This window comes from Schistocerca cancellata, chromosome 5 (assembly GCF_023864275.1).
Source record: "Schistocerca cancellata isolate TAMUIC-IGC-003103 chromosome 5, iqSchCanc2.1, whole genome shotgun sequence".
Classification (NCBI taxonomy): domain Eukaryota; kingdom Metazoa; phylum Arthropoda; class Insecta; order Orthoptera; family Acrididae; genus Schistocerca; species Schistocerca cancellata.
Window position 1 is genome coordinate 129,629,074 of NC_064630.1, and position 14,562 is coordinate 129,643,635.

A 14,562-nucleotide genomic window follows, 5' to 3' on the forward strand; every position below is an offset into this window, starting at 1 on the left:
TCGACTTCCGGCTTGTTGTTTATCAAGTTTCCATTCGCTTTGATGGTGATGCCGTCATCCTGTACTCTTGGTTCTCCTGTATATACTATTCCAAATTGTTTTGATTTTGTTATCAGAGGTAATAATCTCAGACATGATGCACATGCTTCTGGACTTTTTAATAACCTTTCTTAATGTAGCACAGTAGTTTTTATAATATTTGGCTGTTTCTGGGTCATTACTCTTTCTTGTTGTTAGATACAGTTCCCTTTTGTGGTTACAAGATATTTATATTCCTTTAGTAAGCCAAATTTTTTTGCATAGTTTCTTATAATTAGATTTAACTACTTTCTTGGGGAAACAGTTTTCAAATTCTCTTACAAGTGTACCATGAAATAAGTTATATTTTAAATTAGTGTCAGGTTCCTTTTACACCTCATCCCAGTCTAACTGCTGAAGATTTTCTCTGAAATTTCTAATTGTTGAGTAATTAATTGAATGCACAACTTTGGAGGGTAGTTTTGAATTACTGAATGGAGCTATGTCATATACTGTAACTAGCTGAGCATCATGATCTGAAAGCCCATTCAAGACAGGACAAGATTTTATGTTTTTAAACCTATCTTGGTCTATAAATGTGTTATCTATCAATGTGCTGCTGTCCTTTACTATCCGAGTAGGAAAATTAATGACAGATGTCAAACTGAAAGAACCGAGCAAGACTTCCAGGTCATTCTTCCTATTACACTCTTTCAATGAATCAACATTGAAGTCCCCACAAATAATAATTTGCTTTCGCCTATCTGACAGATATGCACAACAAGGCATCCAAGTTTTCCAGTAATAAATGAAAGTTTCCTGAAGGGGACCTATATAATGTTACAATTATAAAAGAGCCCTCCTTCAGTTTAAGTTGACAGGCACATGCTTCTATATGTTACTCTAGACAAAACTTTTTTGTATCTAAGCTTTCTACACAGTGATAACTTTTGAAATATGTGGCAACTCCTCCTCCCACCTTATTCTCTCTACTCATATGTGCAGCTAGTTTACCGACAAATTACACAGCTGTAAAACAAAATCATGGTATTCTGTGCTGAATTAAAACAGGAATTCGAGAAGAAGAAAGAGGCGAAGGATGCGAGAATTATATTGCAAGCTATTCTAAAAGAATTGCACAAGAAAACAGCGTGTAAATTCGAAATACCGCGAAAGCAGGGAAAACGGTTCCAAACAAAAGACATAGTCGGATAAAAAAATTAGAACAACGAAAAGGATAGCACTCAGACCGCGCGACGGCTGAAGCTCAAGATGCAAAGTACAAATGCATAGATAAAGTTTTAGAACAGGGGCAACTTTTTGAAAAAAAAAGTCCTCTGTGGAATCGGTATCTAAAGCACAGGAAACGGAAACACAGAGACACGGTGCCATGAATCCAGATACAAATGGCGCATCCTCGCGACAGAGCGAGCGTGTGGGTGATAACAACTATGTTCGGCCATCAGAAACACCAAAATCAGAAATACCAAAATGGCCAGAATCTCACGCACAGAATTCAGCTCCGATGTCACTAGACCGCCAAGGCACGGAACTGGTGCGAGAGATTACTTCAAATCAGGAATCGTAGCAGTACAATGACTGCATTCCTTTAAGAATATGAGACATTCATATTATGGATATGATTGGGTCACATCAGCAGGTGAAAGTAGCACAACAGGAAAACATGCCTTCTTGCGCACGAGGTACCGTAATTGAACGGGATAGAGGGGAAACTGATGTGGCATTTTTCTACGAAAGTTATCTATCAGAAAATTCCAGCACTAGAAGGAAGAAGGGAATACTCTACAGCACTGTAGTTCCATAGAACAGTTTGCAGAAGCCATACCTCCGTAGTGAGAGCACAAAAACGTAGATTATATCTGCGCGCATCTAGAAGGTGTGGTCGCCAAAACGACGCGAAAAATGACTAAATCATGCACCTGTATGAAGAATTTTAACACAAGTTCTTGCCTCGCTACTGGTCGCGGGCCACTCAAGATAGAATAAAACGTGGGCTCACGATGCAGAGATATATGGAGTCGTCTGGATTTAAAAGCCCAGTAAAATTTTTTGACCAGAATGCCATGAAAAATCAGTACCTCGATGTATCATATAGCGACAGAGAAATCATTCGGATGTGTTTCGCAAAAGTGCAGATGCTGTATCAGCAATTACTGATAGACTGATGTGGAGATGCTGTTGAAGCAGTCAGAAAATTTTTGCTGGAAGTAGAATTTGTGATGAACGAGGAACAGGCACGTTAGTAAACAAGTGAGAGGGAAGCTTTGAGCAGCCGCGTATTAACAATAACAAAGGGAATTTTAAGAAACCAAAAAACTGACAAAGTAACGGATACAGATCACACCATAACGATTCGCAGTTCCGAAATCAGAATGATAACGGGCGGACCGGGAATGGTGGACCGTGGAATGATTTGTTACATTATCAGCGAAATGAAACTGTGGAAAACGAGACGCAACCGAGGGTTCAGATCATTGAGATAGGTCCACCGAACCCAGGGCGTGTCGTAGTTTCAGAAGGCGCCAAAATTGACAACAGAGAGCGTAATGTGTAGAACTTGTAAATAAAGCAGAGTAGAATGTGTACAAATGTAAAAGAAATTGAGAAACATAGAATAAATTGCAGATAATATATACAAATAAACTGTAATTGTGAAACAAAATTAGAAAAAGTAAGTAGAAACGTTTTTAAACTGACAAAATTACGCAGAAATGTTAAAATAAGACTGTACTCTTAAGACATAATCCGAAAATTAGAACAAGGTTGTGTTTCTTTTTATAATGAGGAGCCTTGCCTTCAGATTCCAACAGGAGCTTGATGGGCGGGACTGTTCTATCGTTTCGACGACGAATATTTGGTAGGGAGATGTGAAGAAACACGACAAACCGAAGGCAAAATAAACTTTAAGTACCTTCGATATGTCGAAATCTTCATCGGAAGTCAGAGCGTGAAGGTAGGTATCATGAGTATTCTGTTCAGGAACACGAGAATACGATTTTCCGATTAGGGTGACGAACGGCGTCAGGTGTTTCCCGAACAAGCCATTGTGACTTGATTATTATTGTGGTGTTTCTCACTGTCAGACCGACGTGGAAAGTCAATTATTTTGATGCTTGGTGGGTTCATCGCAGAACCGAGAGCGATGACTAACATTGAGGTTTTGAGAAGGCTTCACTCAGTGCGTGTGAGTAGACTTTCTGTGAAGAAACACATGACGGTAGGCAAATGAAATAGGAAAATATTTTCATAGTGTTGCGACCAAGAATGGTATGGAAATGTCTGTGCGAAATGAAAGAAAGCAGGAGGTACACAGGGTGAATGACCTACAACTTGCACCGCAAATATCGATGTGTTCTTTCACAGAACAGATTGGTAGTCAGGAGCTAGTATTGTTAGTCAATCAACAGATTGTAATAATACTTAGAAATTACATTTTCTTGCAAACATACACGTTCTTAAACGTGGCAATGCCTATTGACATTAATAAACTAAAAGTAGTGTGAATTAGAATGTCAGTGGTGTCCGTTGCAGGATTCTAGTGCGAATCGTTTACGAGATATCGTATTTTAAAAAGTGCTCTCACCGACGCTTATACAACACCTATGGTAGCACACATTAAAGAAAAACACAAGTGCATACCCTAGTTATGTAGATTCTGAACAGTAACGATACAGCTGACCATCACAGACTGCATTCAAAATGACCACCAGCAGTGGCAATACACGCTTCCAGTCTGGCTCGAACTGACTGCTGCACAAGTGCTAGCAATTCAGCAGTGATGCCCAAGCAGGTGTAGTTGGTAGTCCTTGTAGACAGCGTCTTTCAGCTTTCCTCACATAAAAGTCTACAGGTATCAGATCCGGGGAATGGGCCAGCCAAGGTACAGGTCCTCTGAGTCCAATCCAACGATTTGGAAACAATTCCTGAAGATAAGCTGTAGTACTTCGTGCACTATGAGTTGGACAGTCATCATGTTCACACCACAGCGTACTCCTAGACTACAGTTGAACGTCATCTGTCATCTGTGCAAGGTGGCCTGTTAATAGGCTGTGATACATGTGTGCATTCAGTGTTCTGTCTATGAAGAATGGACGTATGATGTGATGGTTCACCATCCCACACCACAGGTTTACACTCCATAAGCCAACGGGGTTTGTCGGCAGAACAGCAGTGCATGTTTAGACAGGTTACCTAGCCACGATTGGTAAATGTGGTTTCGTCACTAAACAACATACATGGTACATATGAGAAAATGTACCACCACAGCTGTGAATTGAGAATGTCTTTATTATATCACATGACTAGTTTCGGCGGCACATTACAGCCACCCTCAGGCCCCATCACTGCCAAAAGAGTATTTGATTTCCTCGGCACATTTACTACGGGATCCTTGTTACTAGCACACATGGGGTAGCTTCCATCAGGAGTCTATACTCGACAACGTGCTGTCTCCAATACAATAACATGCACCTAATGTGTCCACCTCATAGCACACTGTACGCTAGCTCTGCCTGAAGTTAAACAACTGCCATGCCAAGATTGTCGAGATGTGGCATGTACTCAACAGATAGTGCATTAGCTCCTCTGGGAGTTGTGCAAATGCATGCACCACAAGTGGTCAAGACCCACGCCCTGTCTCTTTCCAGTGTCATGCCCTGACAAACAAATTATTTACTTCTGCCCCAAGTGAACTTCATAATTCTGTGATGTGAATACCTGTACAACAAAATAGTAGTCCCCATAAGTCCACTGCAAACGCTAAAAACAATATTATTTTTAGTATTACTTGTAACTCTTATGCTTGCGTTTGTTTTCTTTTTGTTGTTGTTTCTCTTAAGTTAATATATGTATCGGTCACGTATTTTGTCTGTTTAAATGTCTGTATGCGCATTTGTACTAATTATTATGTTAGAGTAAGCACTTGTCCAACATTAGAGCCCAACAAAACCATTTTAAGTTTTTAATTTAAGAGTGACTGCAGATCACCAATAACTTATTATATTTTTATGCAGACACTCTCAAACGGCGGTCATGCTTGGTTTTGATTAATGTCATATTTTTTAAATTTAAAGGCAAATGCAGATCACCAATAACTTCTCATTTTGTTACGCAGACATTCTCAAATTGTGGTCATGCTTGTTTTTTGACTAATGTTATGTTGTTTAATTTAACTGTAAATGCAGGTCACCAGTAGCTTCTAATGGTAGTTGCATTAACATTCTCTGAAGGTGGTCATGCTTTCTCGTTCATTAAATTCATGTTAATATTTAGATGTGACTGCAGATCGCCATTAACTTCTCATTTGGCTATATCTCGTTGGACGGCAATGTCCGCTATGGTCGCAGGTTCGAATCCTGCCTCAGGTATGAATGTGTGTGATGTCTTAAGGTTAGTTAGGTTTAAGTAGTTCTAAGTTCTAATGACGTCAGATGGTAAGACCCATAGTGCTCAGAGCCATTTGAACCAAGTAACACCACAACTGTTCCATGATCATAGCAGAAACAACATCTTGCCTTCATATGTATAATAATATACCACATCGTTTGCATATTTAATTCAATATGAGATTGTGACTGATGTTGAAAAATGCAAAAATTGATCGTTTCTAACTTTTTCCTGAGAAGGCGGTGATCAGCACAAAGGCAATTTGCAAAAGTAGATGTGTCGTGTTCGACCGAGAGGGCTGTTGTCAAACCTCCATTGAAAACAAAATGGGGGCAGCAGCTTTACAGCCCTAAGGGCGGACTCCCTGCGGCGAGGCCGGTGAATTGAGGCACCGCAACCGGAAAAAAAAAAAAAAAAAAAAAAAAAAAAAAAAAAAGTAATGTGGAGTAATGCGCGGGGGTCCTAAACAGGGGATGGAGTTGACCCTTCGCAGATCTTCGTACGAGATATAGCGAGTGACGTTTCCCGCCACAAATAGCAAAGAAATGAATTTGATTGGCGGTGTCCTTAGTCGCAGACCGAGTTTTAAAATGCTCTAAACAGTGTTCTATGCGAAGTATGAACTGAAGGAGATTGGCTCGCAGCTTAATGACCTGTGTAGTGGGAGGCACTGCGTTAGTAAAGAGTGCGTGAGTTCGTTGCAAGGAGAGCATACACGGACATCGCGACCCTTGCTGGAATCCGGCGTTCGACATGTAAGGACTCTCCTGTGGGTGTCGGAAGACGACACGTCGCACGGGGGCAATTTAGAAACTTCGCTGACAAGAGTGGCAGTAAAGAGTCTCACTGTTAGAACTTGAAAAGTGTCCATTTCGCCATCAGGAGCGAGTTAAAGTCATTTCTCTGTAAGCAAAGTGATGATTCTTTGCTTCTCTGTGGGGTCTGATGCACACTGAAGTGCTTTTTTTTACGAACGGGTACTTGAGTTTCTCTTCCTGGCTTATGAGCAAACAGAAATCTCGACTTGTGTCCTATGCCGTACTGAAGTAGTTTCAGCTCTAGGAGTTAGCGGACAGTATATTACGTCCACTGAGTAGGTAAAATTTATTGGAACGCAATGTACATTATGTGGTCAAAAGCATCCGGACACCGCCAAAAACGTACGTTTTTCATATTAGGTGCATTGTGCTGCCACCTACTGCCAGATCCTCCATATCAGCGACCTCAGTAGTCATTAGACATCGTGAGAGAGCATAGTGGAGCGATCCGCAGAACTCAACGGACTTCGAACGTGGTCAGGTGAGTGGGTGTCACTTGTGTCTTAAGTCTGTACGCTAGATTTCCACACTCCTAAATAATCCTAGGTCCACTGTTTCCGATGTGATAGTGAAGTGGAAACGTAAAGGGACACGTGCAGTAGAAAAGCGTACAGGCCGACCTCGTCTGTTGACCGCCGACAGTTGAAGAGGATCGTAATGCGTAATACGCAGACATCTATCCAGACCATCACACAGGAATTCCAAACTGCATCAGGATCCACTGCAAGTACGATGACAATTAGGCAGGAGGTGAGAAAACTTGGATTTCATGGTCGAGCGGCTGCTCATAAGCCACACATCACGCCGTTAAATGCCAAACAACGCAGCCTCGCTTCGTGTAAGGAGTGTTAACATTGGACGATTGAACAGTTGTAAAACGTAGTGTGGAGTGACGAATCACGGTACACAACGTGGCGATCCAACCCCAGGGTGTGGGTATGGCGAGCCGGTGAACATCATCTGCCAGTGTGTGAAGTGCCAACAGTAAAATTCGGAGGCCGTGGTGTTATGGTGTGGCCGTGTTTTTCGTGGAGGTGGCTTGCATCCCGTGTTGTTTTGCGTGGCACTATCAGAGCATAGGCCTACACTGATGTTTTAAGCACCTTCTTGCTTCCCACTGTTGAAGAGCAATTCGGTGATGGCAATTGCATCTTTCAACACGATCGAGCACTTGTTCATAACGCACGGCCTGTGGCGGAGTGGTTACACTACAATAACATCCCTGTAATGGATTGGCCTGCACAGAGTCCTGACCTGAATCCTACTGAACACCTTTGGGACGTTTTGGAACGCCGACTTCGTGCTAGGCCTCACCGACCGACATCGATACCTCTCCTCAGTGCAGCACTCCGTGAAGAATGGGCTGCCATTCCCCAAGAAACCATCCAACACCTGATGGAACGTATGTCTGCGAGAGTGGAAGCTATCATCAAGGCTAAGGGTGGGTCAACACCATATTGGATTCCAGCATTACCGATGAAGGGAGCCACAAACTTGTAAGTCATTTTCAGCCAGGTGTCCAGATACTTTTGGTCACATAGTGTATATTCACTGCACGGCGACAAACGGCACCTAGCAGTCCGATGCTGCAGAACCTCGACTCCCAGCATTGTAATCGGTGATATACCAACCTTGGCGCGGCAGATAGGGAAACAGTCACATTAAATGTCTTGCGTTCCATTTGCTTGTTCTCTGAGCTCTTTACTGTCAGTGCCAGTCAGGGAGGAGATCATCGGTTTCACAGGGGTAATCAGTATCAACCAAACAGTGTTCTTCCAGTCTCAAATCTATCTCAAGAGTGAGATTGATTTTATACATTTATTTCATTTCTCTGTTGTCTGAAAGTTAAATAATTTTTCGGTATCTAGTTGTGTTCATTCAAGTAGGGTATCTATTCAACATTATCGATTTCCTAGTTATCTGGAATAGAATATTATCACGATTAATTCATTTTTATGCATGATACTCCCGTTGCATGCACAGCATTAGCAACCACTCATACACACACCGTGTGTACACACTAACAACGAGGGTTTACAAAATAAGTCTCAATACCCACATTATAATAAAATCTGCTGATGAAACGTACACTACTGGCCATTAAAATTGCTACACCAAGAAGAAATGCAGATGATAAACGGGTATTCATTGGACAAATATATTATACTAGAACTGACGTGTGATTACATTTTCACGCAATTTGGGTGCATAGATCATGAGAAATCAGTACCCAGAACAACCACCTCTGGCCATAATAACAGCCCTGATACTCTTGGGCATTGCGTCAAACAGAGCTTGGATGGCGTGTACAGGTACGGCTGTCCATGCAGCTTCAATACGATACACTGTCCGTTAAGAGTAGTGACTGGCGTATTGTGACGAGCCAGTTGCTCGGCCACCATTGACCAGACGTTTTCAGTTGGTGAGAGATCTGGAGAATGTGCTGGCCAGGGCAGCAGTCGAACATTTTCTGTATCCAGAAAGGCACGTACAGGACCTGCAACATACGGTCGTGCATTATCCTGCTGAAATGTAGGGTTTCGCAGGGATCGAATGAAGGGTAGAGCCACGGGTCGAAACACATCTGAAATGTAACGTCCACTGTCCAAAGTGCCGTCAATGCAAACAAGAAGTGACTGAGACGTGTAACCAATGGCACCTCATACCATCACGCCGGGTGATACGCCAATATGGCGATGACGAATACACGCTTCCAATGTGCGTTCACCGCGAAATCGCCAAACAAGGATGCGACCATCATGATGCTGTAAAGAGAACCTGGATTCATCCGAAAAAATGACGTTTTTCCATTCGTGCACCCATGTTCGTCGATGAGTACACCATCGCAGGCGCTCTTGTCTGTGATGCAGCGTCAAGGGTAACTGCAGCCATGGTCTCCGAGCTGATAGTCCATGCTGCTGCAAACGTCGTTGAACTGTTCGTGCAGATGGTTGTTGTCTTGCAAACGTCCTCATCTGTTGACTCAGGGATCGAGACGTGGCTGCACGATCCGTTACAGCCATGCGCATAAGATGCCTTTCATCTGGACTGCTAGTGATACGAGACCGTTGGGATCCAGCACGGCGTTCCTTATTACCCTCCTGTACCCACCGATCTCATATTCTGCTAACAGTCATTGAATCTCAACCAACGCGAACAGCAATGTCACGATACGGTAAACCACAATCGCGATAGGCTACAATCCGACCTTTATCTAAGTCGGAAACGTGATGGTACGCATTTCTCCTCCTTACACGAGGCATTACAACAACGTTTCACCAGGCAACGCCCGTCAACTGCTGTTTGTGTATGAGAAATCGGTTGGAAACTTTCCTCATGTGAGCTCGTTGTAGGTGTCGCCTCCGGCGCCAACCTTGAGAGAATGCTGTGAAAAGCTAATCATTTGCATATCACAGCATCTTCTTCCTGTCTGTTAAATTTCGCGTCTGTAGCACGTCTTCTTCGTGGTGTAGGAATTTTAATGGCCAGCTGCAAAATAATCTATTCGTTTAAAATAAACCATTTTTCGTGCTGCTTCCCTTTCTGCTCATAGTACTGCCACATCAGATAATCGTTCATGTCACACTGTGGAACGTAAGTAGATTTTATTGAGTTTAGCTTGGAAAAAGAACGCTCAGGTTTAGTAACAATCGCAGATAGTGTTAGCATCTAGACGTTTGTGCTCGATATTAGCGAGTTATCACAGGTAGTGTTAGCATAAAGACGCCTGTGCGTATGTCTGGTAACTCGATATCTGCGAGCTATGTTTCGCCATATCAGCTCCAAATTTTGTGTACCAGTTTTGATGTTTATACCTTAAATGGAATTGTCATCAGCATCAGCTGTGCAGGAAACAGAGGAGAAACAGCATCAGAAAATACCTTTGCAAACTTACGTGCTTCATAGATAGTGTGGTGTCTGTTCTGTAGGACATGTCTGACAGAACGGTCACCAATGGTGGTATAGTGGCTGTAAATAAACTGTATGGCGAGAAATCAGGACTTCAGCCTCCCACAAGCATTGAAATAAGTCAATGGTGAAGGGTAAAAATTTGTGCCAGACCAGGACTAGAACCTGGATGCTCCGCTTCTCTAGAACGATTGCCTTAGGCACCTTGACCACCTGCACATGCTTTCCATCCACCCCAAACTCTCAACCTGCCATGCGGAATTAGCGCCCCCATCCATTAACCCTACTGGTTGTAGCATTCACTGAGACCCTCAGGGGTTCGAAAGATATGGTACATGCACAATGAAAACACTTAGACCCGTCTTCGCTCATATATGAAAGGCGACGATAAAGTAATGAGACTGATGTGAAAAAAAATGTTGCTTACCGTTTTTGTCAAGTTTAGTGTTGTCTCCTTCAAAGTAGTTCCCTTCTGATTGCACATACGTTTTCCAGCGCTTCTGCCATTGATGGTAAAATTTCTGGAACTCATCTTCTGCAATATCCTCCAAAACCCTCGTCACAACTTTTTGGACATCTTGTTTGAAAATGGTGTCCCTTGACCCCCATTTTAACTCTTGGAAATAGAAAAAAGTCGCTTGGAGCGATGTCTGGTGAATAAGGTGGCTGTGGTGGTACTGAAATTTGTTTTGAGGTTAAAAATTGCTGGTCTGACAGAGCAGTATGGTATGGCGCATTATCGTGATGCAGAATCCACTTATCAGCAATGCTGGCACGGACACAAAGAGCTCTTTTACGAAGTCTTCCCAAAGTTTCTTTGTAGTAATATTGGTTAACTGTTTGTTCAGGAGGCACCCACTCTTTATGAACAATTCCCTTGGAATCAAATAAGCACACAAGCATGTATTTCATTTTTGACTTTGACATGCGAGCTTTTTTTGGTCTGGGCGATCCCTTTGAGCACCATTGCGAATTTTGGCGTTTTGTCTCTGGATCGTACTGTAAAAACCAACTTTCGTCACCAGTGATAAAACGACTCAATAATTCTGGATTGATTTCCGTTTGCTCTAACATATCGGCAGCTACATTTTTCCGTGTTTCTTGTTGTTGTGGTGTGAAATTTTTGGGGACCATTTTTGCACAAATCTTTCTCATACCGCCGGCCATGGTGGCCGAGCGGTTCTAGGCGCTACAGTCTAAAACCGCGCGACCTCTACGGTCGCAGGTTCGAATCCTGCCTCGGGCATGGATGTGTGTGATGTCCTTAGGTTAGTTAGATATAAGTAGTTCTCAGTTCTAGGGGACTGATGACCTGAGAAGTTAAGTCCCATAGTGCTCAGAGCCATCTGAACCTTTCTCATACCAATATCTTCAGTTTTTATTAGACGAACTGTTTCTCGATTTATGTTTAGTTCTTCTGCAATCATTTTCACGGATAATTTTCGATCAGATCGTACAAGTTCACGCACCCTGGCCAAGTTGACATCCGTCCGTGAGGTTGATGGTCGTCCACTGTGGTCTTCATCTTCAATATTCGTTTTGCCTTCAATAAATATTTTATGCCAACGAAAATTTTGAGATCTTCACATAACCTCCTCTCCAAAAGCCTTCTGAAGCTTACTGCAGGTTGTCGTCGCATTTTCAGTCAATTCAACACAAAAAATAAATGGCATACCGTTGCGCAATATTATGCAGTTCCACACAAACACGTGTTAACGTATTACGACTGAGCGGTTGCATCGACGTGCCACCTGGACTAGAAGAAGATATTGTGCCTACACAAGCCTGCAAGGTTGCTACATCTTGCAAAGAAAATCAGTCTCATTATTGTCGCACCTCATATATATATATATATATATATATATATATATATATATATATATATGTGTGTGTGTGTGTGTGTGTGTGTGTGTGTGTGTGTGCTTGTGGGATATATATATATATATATATGTGTGTGTGCGTGTTGGGGGGGGGGGGGAGTTGTCCTGGCGGATTGAGGGGGGGATACTTGTTGCACGTGACAGGTCGAGAAACTAGGCTGGAAGGGAAGTGTATCCATACAGCCAAGGAGCAATGTGGGACTCCTGCTCTTGCCAATGCAGCATGTACTAGTCTGCCCTTTCATGGTGGTTACTCTGCACCAAGCCTGCTGTCTGGAAGAGCTTGATTGGCTGTGGTAGAGACCTGACTGCATGGAGGCGACTTTCCATGGACTTCTATTACAGTGTTCTACAGGAATGTTCCTTACTGCCACACTCGCCACCATGGCAGACGATGGTGAGTCGTTCCAAAGCCCATATCACAACACTCACACGCTGCCACCTCGAGGCAGCGATTGTCAGGGCATACACTTGAGACCGAGTAGCTCATGTGGTACTGTCTATGTATCGTATCATTGCAGAAAGACAATACCAGCGACGAGCCTTGATCTACATTACCATGGTAGATGGTGGATGGCGCCTAGATACTCAGCGTGATATAGGGAACGCCCTTCATGCCGACTACACGACTACACGAGGCTGTATTCAGAGCATTGTCATCCCAAGAGGCGATCACAGAGGTCTCACAGCTCACTTTTGGCATGATTCTAATGGCTGTGGCAATGGATTTGATTGAAGATCTAACGGAGGCAGAGGTCCTTGAAGAGATACAGATGGGATCCCTCATAGGTCGACAGGGCCCAACAGCCCCCCTCTGGAGTTCTACTGGGCTTTCGAACAATTGCTGGTGCTGGCCTGGAGCGTCATCTGCCATGATCTACTGTCTCCCATAGTGCAGCTCCCAGGGCCTTCCTTGAAGGATTGTTGTACGCATACGTAAACGACGAGACAGTTCCAGGATCTGCAATTATCGCCCCTTTGATTTGATTTGATTTGATTTTTTATTGGTCCAGTTTTATCATGTAGCGCAAATTGTACAATTGATATTGGAAAGATCAAAGATAAGTTAAAATTAGCAATTAAAATTAGGTACTTACTACAATTTAATTTGTTCCTTATTCAGAAATTCTCTGACAGAATAGAAACAGTGCTTCATTAGGAATGCCTTTAGTTTAGCTTTAAATATTGGATGAGTAGTATTTTTAATTTCCTCTGTTATCTTATTGTGTAGTATTACACCAATGTTAATTATGCTCCTCTGATAGGTGGTTATTCTGTGATATTTTTGATGTATATTTGATTCCTTCTGGTACTATAGTTGTGTACACTTTTGTTCTGTAGCAGTTTGCCTGTTTTCAGGAGGTAGTCCCTAGTAAACAAGATAGTTTCATAAATGAATAAACTTGGAACATTTAGAACACCAAGCTCAGTAAAATGGGAGTTACAGGACTCCATCTTTTTAAGGCCACAAATTATTCTTAAAGCTCATTTTTGCATTCTAAAAACCTTTACACTGTGAGCTGAGTATCCCCAGGAAATGATCCCATATCGGATTAGTGCGTGGAACTGTGCACAGTATGCCTGCAGTACTGTTGTTTTGCTTGTTGTAGCCTTCAAAATTCTTAGGTTATAGCATACAGATGATAGTTTTCTACACAAGTTATTTATACACTCCTGGAAATGGAAAAAAGAACACATTGACACCGGTGTGTCAGACCCACCATACTTGCTCCGGACACTGCGAGAGGGCTGTACAAGCAATGATCACACGCACGGCACAGCGGACACACCAGGAACCGCGGTGTTGGCCGTCGAATGGCGCTAGCTGCGCAGCATTTGTGCACCGCCGCCGTCAGTGTCAGCCAGTTTGCCGTGGCATACGGAGCTCCATCGCAGTCTTTAGCACTGGTAGCATGCCGCGACAGCGTGGACATGAACCGTATGTGCAGTTGACGGACTCTGAGCGAGGGCGTATAGGGGGCATGCGGGAGGCCGGGTGGACGTACCGCCGAATTGCTCAACACGTGGGGCGTGAGGTCTCCACAGTACATCGATGTTGTCGCCAGTGGTCGGCGGAAGGTGCACGTGCCCGTCGACCTGGGACCGGACCGCAGCGACGCACGGATGCACGCCAAGACCGTAGGATCCTACGCAGTGCCGTAGGGGACCGCACTGCCACTTCCCAGCAAATTAGGGACACTGTTGCTCCTGGGGTATCGGCGAGGACCATTCGCAACCGTCTCCATGAAGCTGGGCTACGGTCCCGCACACCGTTAGGCCGTCTTCTGCTCACGCCCCAACATCGTGCAGCCCGCCTCCAGTGGTGTCGCGACAGGCGTGAATGGAGGGACGAATGGAGACGTGTCGTCTTTAGCGATGAGAGTCGCTTCTGCCTTGGTGCCAATGATGGTCGTATGCGTGTTTGGCGCCGTGCAGGTGAGCGCTACAATCAGGACTGCATACGACCGAGGCACACAGGGCCAACACCCAGCATCATGGTGTGGGGAGCGATCTCCTACACTGGCCGTACA